This window comes from Pseudophryne corroboree, chromosome 5, assembly GCF_028390025.1.
Source record: "Pseudophryne corroboree isolate aPseCor3 chromosome 5, aPseCor3.hap2, whole genome shotgun sequence".
NCBI classification, from domain to species: domain Eukaryota; kingdom Metazoa; phylum Chordata; class Amphibia; order Anura; family Myobatrachidae; genus Pseudophryne; species Pseudophryne corroboree.
In genome coordinates, this window is record NC_086448.1 from 443142419 (window position 1) to 443160417 (window position 17999).

General features: G+C 48.8%; 1 protein-coding gene and 1 non-coding gene across 4 annotated transcripts in view; both read left to right on the top strand.

Annotated features, from left to right (window-relative positions):
• LOC134927841 (uncharacterized) overlaps positions 1 to 17999 on the top strand; it is a 552652-nt gene that overhangs the window by 273134 nt on the left and 261519 nt on the right. The gene's annotated exons all lie outside the window — the stretch shown is intronic.
• Positions 17525 to 17658, top strand: LOC134931353 (U8 small nucleolar RNA). The gene has a single exon (XR_010179107.1). It is a non-coding gene; the product is annotated as a U8 small nucleolar RNA (small nucleolar RNA).

Below are 17999 nucleotides of genomic sequence, written 5' to 3' on the forward strand. Positions count from 1 at the left end.
CTGTCCTCTATCAGAGCATTCCCTGTGTGTGTGCTGTGTGTCGGTACGTGTGTGTCGACATGTATGAGGACGATGTTGGTGAGGAGGCGGAGCAATTGCCTGTAATGGTGATGTCACTCTCTAGGGAGTCGACACCGGAATGGATGGCTTATTTAAGGAATTACGTGATAATGTCAACACGCTGCAAGGTCGGTTGACGACATGAGACGGCCGGCAAACCAATTAGTACCTGTCCAGGCGTCTCAAACACCGTCAGGGGCGTTAAAACGTCTTTTTACCTCAGTCGGTAGACACGGACACTGACTCCAGTGTCGACGGTGAAGAAACAAACGTATTTTTCTTTTAGGGCCACACGTTACTTGTTAAGGGCAATGAAGGAGGTGTTACATATTTCTGATACTACAAGTACCACAAATAAGGGTATTTTGTGGAGTGTGAAAAAACTACCTGTAGTTTTTCCTGAATCAGATAAATTAAATGAAGTGTGTGATGATGCGTGGGTTTCCCCCGATAGAAAATTATTGGCGGTATACCCTTTCCCGCCAGAAGTTAGGGCGCGTTGGGAAACACCCCTTAAGCGTGTGAGCGCCTTATCCACCCTATCAAAACAAGTGGCGGTACCGTCTCCAGATAGGGCCGCCCTCAAGGAGCCAGCTGATAGGAGGCTGGAAAATATCCTAAAAAGTATATACACACATACTGGTGTTATACTGCGACCAGCGATCGCCTCAGCCTGGATGTGCAGCGCTGGGGTGGCTTGGTCGGATTCCCTGACTGAAAATATTGATACCCTTGACAGGGACAGTATTTTACTGACTATAGAGCATTTAAAGGATGCATTTCTATATATGCGAGATGCACAGAGGGATATTTGCACTCTGGCATCAAGAGTAAGTGCGATGTCCATATATGCCAGAAGTTGTTTATGGACACGACAGTGGTCAGGTGATGCAGATTCCAAACGGCACATGGAAGTATTGCCGTATAAAGGAGAAAAAGACAACGTCTTTTCAGCCTCAGTCCTTTCGTCCCCATAAGGGCAAGCGGTCAAAAGGCCAGTCATATCTGCCATGGGATAGAGGAAAGGGAAGAAGACTGCAGCAGGCAGCCCATTCCCAGGAACAGAAGCCCTCCACCGCTTCTGCCAAGTCCTCAGCATGACGCTGGGGCCGTACAAGCGGACTCAGGTGCGGTGGGGGGTCGTCTCAAGAGTTTCAGCACGCAGTGGGCTCACTCGCAAGTGGACCCCTGGATCCTACAAGTAGTATCCCAGGGGTACAGATTGGAAGTTCGAGACGTCTCCCCCTCGCAGGTTCCTGAAGTCTGCTTTACCAACGTCTCCCTCCGACAGGGAGGCAGTAGTGGAAACAATTCACAAGCTGTATTCCCAGCAGGTGATAATCAAAGTACCCCTCCTACAACAAGGAAAGGGGTATTATTCCACACTATATTGTGGTACTGAAGCCAGACGGCTCGGTGAGTCCTATTCTAAATCTGAAATATTTGAACACTTACATAAAAAGGTTCAAATCAAGATGGAGTCACTCAGAGCAGTGATAGCGAACCAGGAAAAAAGGGGACTATATGGTGTCCCGGGACAGATGCTTACCTCCATGTCCCAATTTGCCCTTCTCACCAAGGGTACCTCTGGTTCGTGGTACAGAACTGTCACTATCAGTTTCAGACGCTGCCGGTTGGATTGTCCACGGCACCCCGGGTCCTTACCAAGGTAATGGCCGAAATGATGATTCTTCTTCAAAGAAAATGGACGATCTCCTGATAAGGGCAAGGTCCAGAGAACAGTTGGAGGTCGGAGTAGCACTATCTCAAGTAGTTCTACGACAGCACGGGTGGATTCTAAATATTCCAAAACCGCAGCTGTTTCCGACGACACGTCTGCTGTTCCTAGGGATGATTCTGGACACAGTCCAGAAAAAGGTGTTTCTCCCGGAGAAGAAAGCCAGGGAGTTATCCGAGCTAGTCAGGAACCTCCTAAAACCAGGAAAAGTGTCAGTGCATCATTGCACAAGGATCCTGGGAAAAATGGTGGCTTCTTACGAAGCGATTCCATTCGGCAGATTTCACGCAAGAACTTTTCAGTGGGATCTGCTGGACAAATGGTTCGGATCGCATCTGCAGATGCATCAGCGGATAACCTTATCGCCACGGACAAGGGTGTCTCTTCTGTGGTGGTTGCAGAGTGCTCATCTGTTAGAGGGCCGCAGATTCGGCATACAGGACTGGGTCCTGGTGACCACGGATGCCAGTCTGAGAGGCTGGGGAGCGGTCACAGAGGGAAGAAACTTCCAGGGAGTATGGTCAAGCCTGGAGATGTCTCTTCACATAAATATACTGGAGCTAAGAGCGATTTTACAATGCTCTAAGCCTGGCAAAACCCCTGCTTCAGGGTCAGCCGGTGTTGATCCAGTCGGACAACATCACGGCAGTCGCCCACGTAAACAGACAGGGCGGCACAAGAAGCAGGAGAGCAATGGCAGAAGCTGCAAGGATTCTTCGCTGGGCGGAAGATCATGTGATAGCACTGTCAGCAGTGTTCATTCCGGGAGTGGACAACTGGGAAGCAGACTTCCTCAGCAGACACGATCTACACCCGGGAGAGTGGGGACTTCATCCAGACGTCTTCCACATGATTGTGAACCGTTGGGAAAAACCAAAGGTGGACATGATGGCGTCTCGCCTCAACAAAAAACTGGACAGGTATTGCGCCAGGTCAAGAGACCCTCAGGCAATAGCTGTGGACGCTCTGGTAACGCCGTGGGTGTTCCAGTCAGTGTATGTGTTTCCTCCTCTGCCTCTCATACCAAAAGTACTGAGAATTATACGGCAAAGGGGAGTAAGAACGATACTCGTGGCTCCGGATTGGCCAAGAAGAACTTGGTACCCGGAACTTCAGGAGATGCTCACGGAAGATCCGTGGCCTCTACCTCTAAGACGGGACCTGCTTCAGCAGGGACCGTGTCTATTCCAAGACTTACCGCGGCTGCGTTTGACGGCATGGCGGTTGAACGCCGAATTCTAAGGGAAAAAGGCATTCCGGAAGAGGTCATTCCTACACTGGTAAAAGCCAGGAAGGAGGTGACTGCACAACATTATCACCGCATTTGGAGAAAATATGTTGCGTGGTGTGAGGCCAGGAAGGCCCCCACGGAGAAATTTCAATTGGGTCGATTCCTACATTTCCTGCAAACAGGATTGTCTATGGGCCTCAAGTTGGGGTCCATTAAGGTTCAAATTTCGGCCCTGTCGATTTTCTTCCAGAAAGAATTGGCTTCAGTTCCTGAAGTCCAGACTTTTGTAAAAGGAGTACTACATATACAGCCCCCGGTTGTGCCCCCAGTGGCTCCGTGGGACCTTAATGTAGTTTTGGATTTTCTCAAATCCCATTGGTTTGAGCCACTCAAATCGGCGGATTTGAAATATCTTACATGGAAAGTAACCATGCTACTGGCCCTGGCTTCAGCCAGGAGAGTGTCAGAATTGGCGGCTTTATCGTATAAAAGCCCATATCTGATTTTCCATTCGGACAGGGCAGAACTGCGGACGCGTCCTCATTTTCTGCCTAAGGTGGTGTCAGCGTTTCACCTGAACCAGCCTATTGTGGTGCCTGCGGCTACTAGCGATTTGGAGGATTCCAAGTTGCTGGACGTTGTCAGGGCATTGAAAATATATATTTCAAGGACGGCTGGAGTCAGAAAATCTGACTCGCTGTTTATACTGTATGCACCCAACAAGCTGGGTGCTCCTGCTTCTAAGCAGACGATTGCTCGTTGGATTTGTAGCACAATTCAACTTGCACATTCTGTGGCAGGCCTGCCACAGCCTAAATCTGTCAAGGCCCATTCCACAAGGAAGGTGGGCTCATCCTGGGCGGCTGCCCGAGGGGTCTCGGCATTACAACTCTGCCGAGCAGCTACGTGGTCGGGGGAGAACACGTTTGTAAAATTCTACAAATTTGATACCCTGGCTAAAGAGGACCTGGAGTTCTCTCATTCGGTGCTGCAGAGTCATCCGCACTCTCCCGCCCGTTTGGGAGCTTTGGTATAATCCCCATGGTCCTGACGGAGTCCCCAGCATCCACTAGGACGTTAGAGAAAATAAGATTTTACTTACCGATAAATCTATTTCTCGTAGTCCGTAGTGGATGCTGGGCGCCCATCCCAAGTGCGGATTGTCTGCAATACTTGTACATAGTTATTGTTACAAAAAAATCGGGTTGTTATTGTTGTGAGCCGTCTGTTCAGAGGCTCCTACGTTTGTCATACTGTTAACTGGGTTCAGATCACAAGTTGTACGGTGTGATTGGTGTGGCTGGTATGAGTCTTACCCGGGATTCAAAATCCTTCCTTATTGTGTACGCTCGTCCGGGCACAGTATCCTAACTGAGGCTTGGAGGAGGGTCATAGGGGGAGGAGCCAGTGCACACCACCTGATCCTAAAGCTTTATTTTTGTGCCCTGTCTCCTGCGGAGCCGCTAATCCCCATGGTCCTGACGGAGTCCCCAGCATCCACTACGGACTACGAGAAATAGATTTATCGGTAAGTAAAATCTTATTTTTTTTTCTCTCAGGGGCAGTGACAAGGCATGCTATGGCTTTAGCCTGGATGGCAAGGGCAATGGTAGAATGGGGGAGGAACTAGAGAATGGCCTCTCCCCTCCTACCAGGGAGCAGGAGTCTCATCTAGACCGTATAAGACAAGCTGCCCAATATTTGGAAGAAGCAGCAATTTTATATGGTTATGATTGCTTCTAAAGCATCAGCCTTGACAGTAGCCGCTCGTAGAGCAGTTTGGCTACGCATTTGGAAAGCAGATCCAGAATCCAAGAAAGAGTTGGAAGCATTGCCTATCACTGGTAATATACGGTTTGGAAAACAATTGTCAGATATTCTAGAATCGGAAGCTGAATCCAAAAAGGTCAGATTTCCAGCTAGATATAATTTTAAGACTAGGGGTTAAAAATTTCGGCCATTTCGATGGCAAAGCAAAGGCTAAAGATGAGTCTAAGCAACGCTAGTTCAATATATCAGCAAGGGGTAGGAAGAAATGGGCTAGTAGAAAGCCAGCTTCCAAGCCTGAACAGAAACCATCAGCCTGAAGAGAAGGGCCTCCGCCTGGAGGATTCCAGGGTTGGGGGCCGACTCCTTCATTTTGCACACACATGGCAACAGTCAACGACAGATGCTTGGGTGCAGAAGGTGGTATCTCTCAGTTCTGGGTTCCCATTCAGAAGGCAGCCTCCTCAAAGTTTTTTTTGCACCAGCCCATCTCGTATACAGTCGAAGGCCAATGCCCTGCAAGAAGCAGTTCAGAAATTGCTTCAGTCAGGTGTGATTATCCCGGTACCCCCATCTCAATGGAGTCACTGTTTTTACTCCAATCTATTTTTGATTCAGAAACCAAATGGGTCATTCTGACCAATTCTCAATCTGAAAATGAAAATGTTAAATACATTTGGATTCCAAGGTTCCACATGGAGATGGTGCGCTCCATAGTGTTGGCTATGGATCCGGGAGATTACATGGTATCTCTGGATATACAGGATGCTTACCTACATGTGCCTATAGCAAGGTCTCATCAATGTTACCTCGGGTTTGCCATTCTCCAGCAACATTTTCAGTTCCAAGCCTTGCCCTTCGGGCTTGCAGCAGCACCCAGAGTGTTTACCAAAATTATGGTGGTGATGGCAGCCTATCTCCGCAAGCAGGGGATAAGAATATTTCCATACCTCGACGACCTTTTAATCCTAGCATATTTGCAGGAATTACTTTTTTTTTTAAATAAAGTATTTTTATTTCGAAGGAGATTAGTTTGCACATGGACATTGCATATCAGTAACATACCATACACATAAAGACATGTCAACATCGAGAAACATCATTCATTTTCGGCTCAATATGATATTATGTCATATGTTCATAGGCGCCTAGGTATGTACATTTATTTATACCAATATCTTGCATAATCCGTGCATTCTAGTATTCAAGAACTCTCATTATACTTAGTTTTGTATTTTCTCCCCAATTAAAAAGAAAACCAAAAAAACACCTCTTACGGACAACTTGTCCGGGTAAATCTCTTCAAAGAGAAAATATCAAACAAGAACCAAACACAAAAAAAACCTCAAAGAGAAGGAAACAAAGAAACCCATAAAATAAAAAATAAATGAGTAAAAAAAAATTAATAGGGGGAAGAGGACACACTGGAGGATATTAGCACTTTATATCCTACCCTGTCTAGCTGGGCATAGAGCCAACCTCTCATACACAACCCATTGGGTGAGAGGGAAGCCTATAGCCCTAAAGAAATCATATATTAACAATTCCAGGACCCATTAGCAATCCTAGTGCCACTAAGTTATAGGGTCTGGCAAGGAGTATACGGAGTCCAGCCATGGAGACCAAATTCTATCAAATTTATCGGAGGCATTATGCTTCATATAAATGTATCGTTCCTTGAAAACAGTGTCGTTTATTAGGGCCTTAAAAGCGGGGAGTGTAGGGCCCTTGGGGGCCATCCATAGCCTCGCGATGCACACCTTCGCCATTGCACACATATTGCGAGCATAGAGGCCCTCTGTACTAGACATGAAGTCAGGTCCTCCCATTCCTAGGATACAAAATTGCGGAGTGAGCAAGGCCTCGTCCACCCCCGTGTTCACCAGAATCGACCCGACCCCCGACCAGAAAGCCCGCAGCTCCGGGCAGTCCCAAAGAAGATGCCAAAAAGTACCTGCAGTCATCCCACACTTAGGGCAGTCGCCCGCACGGCCCGTCCCGAGTCTAGCCAGTCCGACCGGGGTCATATATATCCTGTGCAAAAGGAAGTATTGTATTTGTTGAAATCTGATGGATTTGGTAACCCTGCTCGGAGTTTCCAAAGCAAGGGCCCAGTTCTCCTCATCTATGGGGCCCAGATCTTCTTCCCATTTGACACGGAGACGTGTCAATGGGTCTGTATGCAGTTTGGTGAGTAGGTAACCATAAACATGGGAAATCATCTTAACCCGACCCAGCATACTTACAAAGGTCTTAATGGGGAATGGTATGATCTGAGGAGGGGAAGTGGCGAATTGGGACTGCAAAGCATGCCTAAGTTGGAGGTATCTAAAAAAAAATAGGAGTTAGGTAAATCAAACTCATCTTTCAATTGTTGGAAGGATTTAAGTGTATTATCCGTATAGAGATGATTTATAGAAACCACCAATCTAGGGGCCCAAACCTCCCTTCCCTCGAGCGCATATAGCTCAGGGAGCCATTTAGAGTACCAGAGGGGGGTGTCCGGGTCCAATCCATCAAATTTCAAAAGAATTCGTAGTGCCTGCCACACCTTCATGGCTTGATATATAAGAGGAGGAAGGAACCGGGCCAAGCTCCCACTCAGCAACACCTGCAGGGGGGACAAGTCGGGGAAGTAGCATTGGATAAATACCCAGTGTAGAGAAGTGACGCCAGTATCCTGCACCCATGTACTAATATGTGTCAGCTGAGCGGCATAGTAGTACATCTGAAAGTTTGGCAAAGCCAGACCTCCGTCGCAGCGCAACCTGGTGAGCGTGTTCAGCTGTATTCTAGGACATTTATTAGCCCATATTAAAGAGGACAGGACACTATTCAGTTTTCTAAAGAAGGATGGGTGAATAAATACAGGGGATTGAAGGACCACATATAGAATCTTAGGTAGCAATATAATTTTCACGAGGCTGACCCTGCCAGATACAGTCAATGGAAGCTTACACCAAGTCTTAGTTTTACGAGCAGCCTGTTGCATGATCGGATCAAGGTTCAAAGGTGTAAAATCGGAGGGGTCATTGGTTACCTGAATCCCAAGGTATTTAAATTTCGCCGTCCAACATAGCGGCAAGGAGACTTTAGGAACAGCAGGGGGGGGGGGGCAATCACAGGCATAATGAAGGATTTAGACCAGTTAATATGAAGGCCTGAATATACACCGAACTCCTCAATCAATTGCAACAACGTGGGCATAGACCTGGTGTAATCCTGCAAAAACAGCAGCATGTCGTCAGCGTAGAGGGCAATCCTGTCCTCTCGAGGGCCGGTATGAATGCCCACTATACCCGGATGAGACCTTATTAGACAGGCTAACAGCTCGATGGCCAGGGCAAACAGGGTTGGGGACAGAGGGCATCCCTGTCTGGTCCCGCGATACAGGCGGAACGAGGGAGATACATAGCCATTCACTGAGATCCTGGCGGTCGGGCCCTGATAAAGTAGTTTAACCCATCTTATAAAATTTGGTCCGAATCCCATACTTGTCATGACTTCCCATAGATAGGACCACTCAATACTGTCAAATGCCTTAGCGGCATCCGGTGAGACCACTACCGAATCGGAGGGAGAGTCATGCGGGACTTGTAAAATGGTATATAATCTACGTAGGTTTACAGAAGTGGACATCCCTGGCATAAAGCCAGTCTGGTCGGAGTGGATAATGGAGGTAATTACTGTGTTAAGTCGAACAGCTAAAATTTTTGCCAGGATCTTAGCGTCAGTAGGAATCAATGATATCGGTCTATAGGATTCTGGGGATTTAGGGTCCTTTCCGGGCTTCGGGATCACTATAATAACCGCCTCTGCCATAGAGGGGGGAAGTTGATCATTTACAAAAATATCAGAATATAGGGCGTGAAGTCGAGGACCAAAGAAATCAATGTGGGTCTTGTATACCTCTGAGGGGATGCCGTCAGAACCCGGTGCCCTGCCGCTGGGAGACAAGCCAATAGCCGCCGTTACCTCTTCCAGAGTCAAGGGTGCCTCCAACACCTCAGAGGCCTCCGAGGAGAGTGTGGGTAGGGGAATATTTCTTAAGTAAGCGGAGATGTCTGATGCCGAGTCTACCAGTTGTGAACTGTAGACCTCAGCATAGTAAGAGCGAAATAGTTGCGCAATTTCCGGTGTGGTGTTCACGAGGGAGCCATCGCTACCGGTCATCTGTGCAATAGTAGATCCCGGGCGGTCACTGTGCACCAGGCGAGCCAGCAGGCCACCTGGCCTATCACCCTGCATATAAATATTAGTAGCCTGAAATAAAAGCGAGCGCGAGTTTTTATCAGACAGATGAGCCACCCATGCCGACTGAGCCGCCAGCCAGCGTACCTTCAGTGCAGGGGTGCCATCCACCAAGTATCTAGATTCCAAATCTCTGGCGTCACTCTCAAGGGCTCTCTCTCTTTCCCTGCAGGACGTTTTAAGGGCAGAAATGCGTCTAATGTACGTACCCCTTAGGAAGGCCTTAAACGAGTCCCAGACCACTGTTCCCGGGGCCGAGCCCACATTGTCATTAAAATAGCCCTCCCACTGAGTCACCTGGTCAGAGCAGTCTCCCATTTGTAATAGCCAGGAAGGATGAAGTTTCCAATATGATTGACCCCTCTGACTCACCATAGCGAGAGTCAACACCATAGGGGAGTGATCAGAAATACCCCGGGCCTCGTACCGGACGTCAACCACCCTGGGGAGAAGGACGGGGGACAGCAGGGTCAGGTCGATTCTGAAGAACGAACCATGCGTGCCAGAAAAGCATGAATACTGGCTAGTAGTAGGGTGCCTAGCCCTCCACACATCCACCCACTGCAAATTATTTAGAAAATCTGCAAATTTAGTAGGACTGGAGCGCACTCCAGCAGCCCGTGGAGGGCGCCATCTATCTAAAGCTAAGTCAGTAACATTGTTAAAGTCACCCAAGCAAACTACCGGGGTGTCTGGAGAGGAGGCTATGAACGAAGCGGCCTGCTGTAGCACATCGTATGAGAAGGGGGGGGGGATATAAACCGCCAGTATGTAGTAGGGTTGGGAACTTAGTCTGCAGTCAAGGAACACAAAGCGACCGTATTGGTTAGTCTTGACCGACACTAACTCAAATTGGACCTATTTCCTTATCAGGATTGACACACCTCTGGAAGAAGAGGAGTGAGAAGCGTGATAGGCCCAGCCCACCCAGGGTCTTCTAAGTGACAGTAACCTATTCCCTTCCAAGTGAGTCTCGCAGAGACGCGCAATATCCGGGCCATATTTCCGAAGTGTAGTTAAAACTAAGGAACGTTTTATCTTATTGTTTAAACCTCGAACATCCATGTCAGAATTTTCAAATTAGCCATAGACCTGGTAATATGCTATGTAATAACCTAGAGGAACAACCCAGGGAATATTCCTGGAAATTTCTAGTACGGGCAAGAACAGTGCTATATCACTCAATCCCTGAAACTTAAACAACAGTATCCAATACATCAAACATACTTCCCACAAGAAAAAAAACATACTCAATAACAAATTGAGGCATGAGAAAAATAACAAACTATAGAAAAAAAAAAACTTGCAGAGGGAACAGCAACCAGCTGTTCGTTGACCTCCCCCTCCCTCCCCGTATACCACCCCTAACTTCGGCATACTTAAATCCCAAACAATCGAACCCAACTCTCAAAAGCTAATTTCAGGCAAAGCCCACAACCAGAACAAGCGAGCAAGGGTAATAACAATCCTGAGCCACCAACGCCAAGGGGGGGCTCCCTGGACAATGGGTAAAGGCCTCCGGTGATCCCACCCAAAGGTTAGATTGTGCAGGGCCTCAGTCTGGGGCTAGCTGGCGCGCTCCTGGTGCATGTCTGTCCAGCCATTGGGCCGCTTCTCTGGGAGAATTGAAGAATTTGGTTTCCCCGTCCGCTACTACCCGGAGCCGGGAGGGAAATAGCATGGAGTAGGAGAGGTTCAGGTCTCTGAGGCGTCTCTTAATTGGCATAAACTGGGCTCGATCCTTCTGGACGTCCGCAGCAAAATCAGGAAAAGCAGACACGGTAACTCCATTCCTGACAAGGGGGCCTTTTGTGCGTCCCAACCGGAGGACCGAGTCCCGATCCCTATAATGCAGAAATTTGGCGATGAAGGTGCGCGGAGGAGCGCCAGGAGGTAGAGGACGAGATGGTATCCGATGTGCACGCTCCACCGTAAACTGTGCCGTGAAGGATTCAGCGCCGTACAGTTCCTTAAGCCACGACTCTAGGAAGACCTCAGGTTGGGATCCTTCCTCCCTCTCCGGCAGACCCACAAAACGCACGTTATTTCTACGCAGCCTACCCTCCATGTCTAGTAATTTGGATTGAAGGGATGTTACTTGTTGAGTTACCGTGGAAATGGATTGTTTCATAGGACCGCACATATCCTCCAGATTCGAGACACGGGTTTCTGCCTCTCCCACTCTCTCTCGTATGCGCTGGACGTCCTGCCGAAGCAGCGAGAGATCACACTGCACTTTCTCCATCTTATCTGAAAGACGCTGCTCCGACCCCGCTATTGCCTCCAGCACTTGTTGAAGGGATGGGGCTGTGGGTGTGTTAGGGGATTCAGCAGCTGTAGCAGATGGGGAGTAGGAGTGGGACGGAGAGGCCCCCTGTGCTGCGGCCTGCGAGGCCCGCATGTTAGGTGGATTAGGTTGTCTGGCAAATTTCTCCAGCTTCGCCGCCGCCGTGCGCTGGCCGTCACGAACCATGGCGGGCAATAGGTAGTAATAAACACTCCGGTATATTCTTAGGTCAGAAATATAGAAGGAGACAGCAGTAATAAATTTTTAGGGTGGTAGCAAGCAGAGATATATCCACAGCTGGTCGTCTGAGTGGTAGGCAGATATAAAAGAAGGTATTGGCTGCGTCTCAGAGTATAGGGGACATCAGGAGCGATGCAGTCTTTCAGTTTGTAAAATGAGATAGCAGATGCAGGCAGTGTATACATTAATCCCAGGAGGTAAAAGTCACTCACCAGTTGCAGACCAGGCAGCCTTTACATGAGAATAATAATATCCGCTCCATGTCCTGGAGCAGCAGTCCAAAGCAATGGGGCCGACTATGCAGCTGTTCACAAAATGGCCGTCACATACAATGCCCTCCTACCCCTTCCTGGAGCTGCTGGGTGTGCTCCGGGCCACAGATTGCAGCCCACAATCAAGAGGGGGATCAGCCGCCGTCCTCACAGCTCTCCGCGGCGTCCAGCGGTGTCAGCGGGCCGCCTACAAGGCTGCGGGCACGTCGCGGCCGGGAGACACCAAAATTTAGGCCGGGGATCTGGAGAGGATATAGGCCGCGGGTCCGGGAGTGTGCAGCCGGTGCTCGGGGCCACAGATTGCAGCCCACACTCGAGAGGGGAACCAGCCGCCGTCCTCACACCTCTCCGCGGTGTCCAGCGGTGACAGCGGGCCGCCTCCAAGGCTCCGGGCACGGCGCGGCCGAGAGTCGCCAAAATTTAGGCCGGGGATCCGGAGAAGATGTAGGCCGCGGGTCCGGAAGTGTGCCACCGCAGCCGTACAGACCTCAGGGGGAGCGGGGAAGACGCCTGCTGGTGCCCTGCAGCACAGGGAAGGGAAACAGGGTGGTTTAGCACACCAGAGGGTATCAGGATAGTAAATAAGGATATTATATCCAGGGAGCTCCCGGGATCTGCTTCCTACTCCTGTGCTGCCGTGGCCACGCCCCCCCTGCAGGAATTACTTTTGAGCCATCTTCAACAGACAGTAGTTTGTCTGCAAAGATACGGGTGGCTCATAAATTGGGAAAAGTCGTCTCTGAATCCGTCACAGCGGATGGTTCATTTGGGGGCTATATTGGATTCAGGTCTACAGAGCATTTTCTTACCAGAGAAAAAGATAGTCAAGGTGCAGGTCATGACTCAGGAGGTGTTGCACACACAGACAATGTCAGTCCATGCAGCAATGCGACTGTTGGGTCTGATGGTGTCAACCTTCGACATGGTGGAATATGCGCAATTCCACTCCAGACCACTACAGCACCTTATTTTGTCCAAATGGAACGGAAATCATCTGACAATAAAAAAACGATGATAAAGTTTCCGGTAAACAAGGGGAGACCCTTTTGAATAAAAGAATGGCAAGTCCTGACAACGGATGCCAGTCATCAAGGCTGGGGAGTGGTACTCGAAAGCCTTTGGTTCCAGGGAAAATGGACCATAATGGAAAGTCGCCTGCCAATAAATCTGTTGGAAGTAAGTGAACAGATGGGGTCTACCAGAGATAGATCTCATGGTGTCTCGTTTAAACAACAAAGTTCCGAGGTACGGATCAAGAACAAAGGATCCCGGAGCGGTCCTTGTAGACGCACTGTCAGTAAAATGGAAATTTCATCTGGCATATCTGTTCCCTCCAATCTCTTTGTAACCCAGAGGAGTGAGGAAAATAAAGCAAGCAAAAGGAGCCATAATTCTAATAGCTCCAGCTTGGCCAAGAAGACATTGGTACACAGTTCTACTAAGGATGTCCGTGGAAGCACCAATACTGCTCCCTCAACGTCCAGATCTGCTAATGCAGGGTCCTTGTCACAGCCATCTGGATCGTCTGTCTTTGACGCCGTGGCTGTTGAAACCTCTATCCTAGAAGTTAGAGGATTTTCAAAGCAAGTAATTCAAACTATGCTTAGAGCAAGAAAACCTTCTTCAGCTCGTTTTTATCATCGAGTATGGCAAATCTATATTCATTGGTATAGTGAAAAAAGTTTGTATCCAAGATCTTTTAAGGTATCCAGGATTTTGGATTTTCTCCAAGCAGGTTTGGATAAGGGTTTGAAAGTAGCTCCCTTGAGTGTTCAAGTATCAGCATTAACTGTATGGTTTCAGAAAAAGATTGCTGAATTACAGGATGTGAGTACTTTCTTTCAGGGAGTTGTACATATTCAACCTCCATTTGTTCCTCCTGCAGCTCCCTGGGATTTGAATCTAGTTCTTAAATTCCTTCAGGGACCTCCGTTTGAACCACTTAAGAGAGCATATCTTAAATGGTTAACGGCTAAAGTACTCTTTCTACTGGAAATGGCGTCAGCTAGAAGAGTGTCAGATTTAGGGGCACTGTCGTGTAAGTCTCCTTTCCTAAGTTATTTTCCAGATAAAGCAGTTCTCAGAACTAGATCTGGTTCTCTTCCGAAGGTGGTTTCAAAGTTTCACCTTAACGAAGAGATTGTAGTCCCAGCTTTTCAGGTATCGGGACTTTCTGCGGGAGAAGCGTCGCTGGACGCGGTCCGAGCATTAAGTATCTACATAGATCATACTAGTGCCATCAGATAAGCAGATTCTCTCTTCATCCTCTACGGATTTCATAGAAGAGGATGGCCTGCTAGTAAACAGACGCTGGCAGGATGGCTCCAAATGGTAATTTCAGAAGCTTATTCTCATGCTGATCTCCCTACTCCGGCTAATGTCTCTGCACACTCTACACGTATGGTAGGTCCTTCTTGGGCAGCACAACATGGTGCTTCAGCAGAACAGATTTGTAAGGCAGCCACATGGTCTTCCATTAATACTTTCATTAGACATTATGCCATGGATACTTTTGCCTCTCATAATGCTGAATTTGGGCGAAAGATTCTCCTGTCTAATCAGGAGCATCCCCACCACTAAACTGGCTTTGGGAATGCCAATGTTATCCTGTGGACTCAGCCAGAGAAATATATGTATGGTAAGAACTTACCGTTGATAACGTGATTTCTCTTATGTCCACAGGGGTCCCACCCTGCCGCACCTGATTTGAGGATCTTTACAATCACTAAACCTCTTCCCTCTTGTATGGAAGGGTGTGCATGTGTGTTCTTATCGCCTAAATAGGTTTCTACCTGATGCTCCTGCCTAAATTGCTGTGGAAAGAACTGATTTGACCGAGTAAGTGAGCGGGATTATTTGGAGAAGCCCCGATTTCATCCTGGGAGGCCAGAAAGCTTGTGACTATTTGGTGCCATTTCCACTGTCGTTCCAGCATATCCCAATGTTATCTTGTGGATACCTGTAGACATAAGAGAAATCACGTTATCAACCGTAAGTTCTTACCATAACGTATTTTTTCTTCTTCATCACGGCTGAGGAACACTGAACCATGGGATTGCAGGTTGGGGCTGGAGCTGGCACCGGAATTAAACTGTAGCTTTAAAAAGTAATCTCCTCCCCCCTGCAACCCCAGAATTCCAGTTTATCAGCCTTTATTAGGTTATAACTATTTTTATTTTTCTTTCTCGTAAGCTGTGCGCAGCATACCTATAGTGCAGCGGCTGCATGTGGCAGGGGTGGGGGGAGGCACTCGTGCAGGAACCCCTCCAGTGCATTCCGGTCTCTGTTAGAGACCTCCTGGGCCCAGGGTCTGTGCGCACTGTCAACCTTTTAGAGGGTGCAGTAGTGACAGCTCTGCCCTGGATGGCGGAGCCATATTTCTGGGTTTCCTAGGGCGGTTCCATTGCAGAGAGTGCACCACTCACATGCAGCCTTAGGGCATACTAAGTGCTTTCTCCACACAGGGGGAGTAGCGCTTAGTGACTGCAGCCACAGTACAAACGAGGTGTAGCCTGGAGCTGCTGGTCTCCCCTGCTTCTGTGGGAACTGGTTGTTCTCTCCTGGTTCCTGTGTTTTCAACCTGCTTCAAGTCACCGCTGCTCCTCTTTTTTGCAACCTCAAGACTCTGGAGAATCTTCCAAGGGAAAGATGAATATTTTAATATCTATTATTGCCATGGTTATTTGTGGTAGGAGGGTGAATGCCCTGTGTGCATTTTTCCAGTATCTGGAAATTGATTTTCCTTTGTCTGCTATACTTAACAAGAACGCATGGAAACATTAAGGGGTCTATTCATGAAGCAGTGTAAAGGGTGGAGAGGTGAGCCTGTGGAGAAGTTGCCCATGGCAACTAATCAGCATTGATGTAACATTTATAATTTGCATGCTATAAAATGATACAGAGCAGCTGATTGGTTGCCATGGGTAACTTCTCCACGGGCTCACTTCTCCACACTTTTCACTGCTTCATGAATTGGCCTCTAAGGAAGCAGACAGGTGTAATAATCCATCAAACCAGAAAGTAAACCAATAGCATTGTTTACTTGTGCCCAGTGTAATATTAAAATACCGGATGGACAGGTCTGTGGCATTTTGCGCGGACTGTCAAGCAAGGTCTAGTGTAGGGCAGGCAGCCAGGGCCGGTGTGTCCCCCTTGTGGAGTTGTCGTGGTCACACTTTTGTCCTCTAACTTGGAAGGTTGGTAGTGCTTCAGCAAGATCATGCTAGTGCAGCTGCTGTAGCTGTTCCTGTGTAACTCCAAGTTGTTTGCTCCTGGCAGTTCGACACCCAATTGGTGTCTGATCTACCTTTGTTCCGTACCATAGAACATATGGCATCAGGAGTTGAACAAGTATCTTATTTGGAATGCTTTTTCATGCACTCTGTGCATAAGCGTTTTCCTCCTTATATATTGATGTCTCACGCTAACCTATGTGCTGTCATCAGTATATATTGATGTCTCTCTCACCTATGCGTATCTGTCTGCTATATATTGCTGTATCTCAAGCTCACATATGTGTGTTTATCAGTATACTAGTTACCAGCCAGTCAAAATTACTGAACAATATTTCTCCTTCATCCACTAGGGGCCACTGGAGCGTAGTTACAATGGGGAAATAGTAGGCAGTAATTGGGAGCTGGCACTTTAAAATTCTCACACTGTGGCTAGCTCCTCCCCTACTATCTCCCCTCCAAGCCAGTCTTAGTTTAGTGCCCGAGGTGAGCTGGTTCACTTGGGTTTAGCTGAAGAATTTTTACCTTTTTCTTTATTATTTTATTTTTCTTTCACACACGCACAGACTGGCAGCTCTGCCACTGCCATTCTGCACCGCGGGAGCTGCCGGCGGGGTCCCATCGCAGCTGCGTGCGGCTCGGGATGAGCCCCGGCTGAGGGAGACACTGAGCTCTCCTGAGTTGGCCGGACACCGCTGCGTGCAGCGCGTGTCGGGGCCACTCCATCCAGCAGAAGATTCCGGCAGCATGGCAGCGGTGAGTATACGTGGTCGGACACCGCTGCGTGCGGCGCGTGTCGGGGCCGCTCCACCACAGAAGATTCCAGCCGGACACCGCTGCGTGCGGCGCGTGTTGGGGCCGCTGGGTCGAAACGCCTGACAGAAGGAAGCGGTGAGTACAATCTCCCCAGACTGATGTATGTTTTTACATTTTTCAGTGTTTTAATACAAGGCTCTCCTATACTCTCCAGTCATAGCCAGGCTGGAGTGCATAAAAGGCGCACTTACTGATTTGAAATTGGCGCCATTATGTGGGGGGCGGAGCTTCAGCCCGCTCTGTAAGCGGGCTCAACTCGCTTCACTCCCCGGCTGCAGCATACAAGTAGCCGGGTGATACATTTACACTCCCCGGCTGCAGCATACACAATTACAGGCAGACGGGGGATAATGTGGTTTTTAATTTGATAAGTGAAACCGCTCCCCGGCCGCAGCATACAGGCGGCCGGGGGATGCAGGGAGAAAGCACAGCAGCGAACATCAAGAACGAGGGGGCGGAGCTAACTCCCGCTCTTTTCGGCGGGCTCAGGCTCCCCGCTCCCCGGCCGCAGCATACAGGCGGCCGGGGGATGCACTGAGACAGCAGCGGCCACCAAGAACTAGGAGGGCGGAGCTAACTCCCGCTCTGTTCGGCGGGCTTTCTCCGCTCCCCGGCCGCTGCATGACGAGATCATCAGTGAAGTTGACCCTTACCTGTTCCTCCTTATGGGGAAACAGACATGATGAATGGGGGAGGCTGAGTATGTGATTATACAGTTCCCCTGCACCACCCTGACCGACAACCGGGGTGTGTGTCATTCTGATACCATCGCTCACTGATGATCACTAAAAACACCACAGTCCCATGCTCCCCGGCCCGCTGAAAGCTTCTTTCCTCTCCTGGCTGCGCAGGGAGGATTCTTAATTTTTCTTAACATGTATAAGGTATGAGGGGGGAAGGGGGGTGAAGCTTATTCCCCCCGGCGGCAGCTCCCAGCTCTCATTGTCTCTAGGCAACACACCTGTCTCTGGGGTTTTAGCTTTTCTGTGCAGTGTGCTGCAGAAATATTGTTACATCTTGCTTTGGCTACATTCCTCCTGCAGGGGAGTCCTCTGCCCCATTTCAGACATTTAGATCAGGGAATCTGCTCTATTACAGGAGCTGG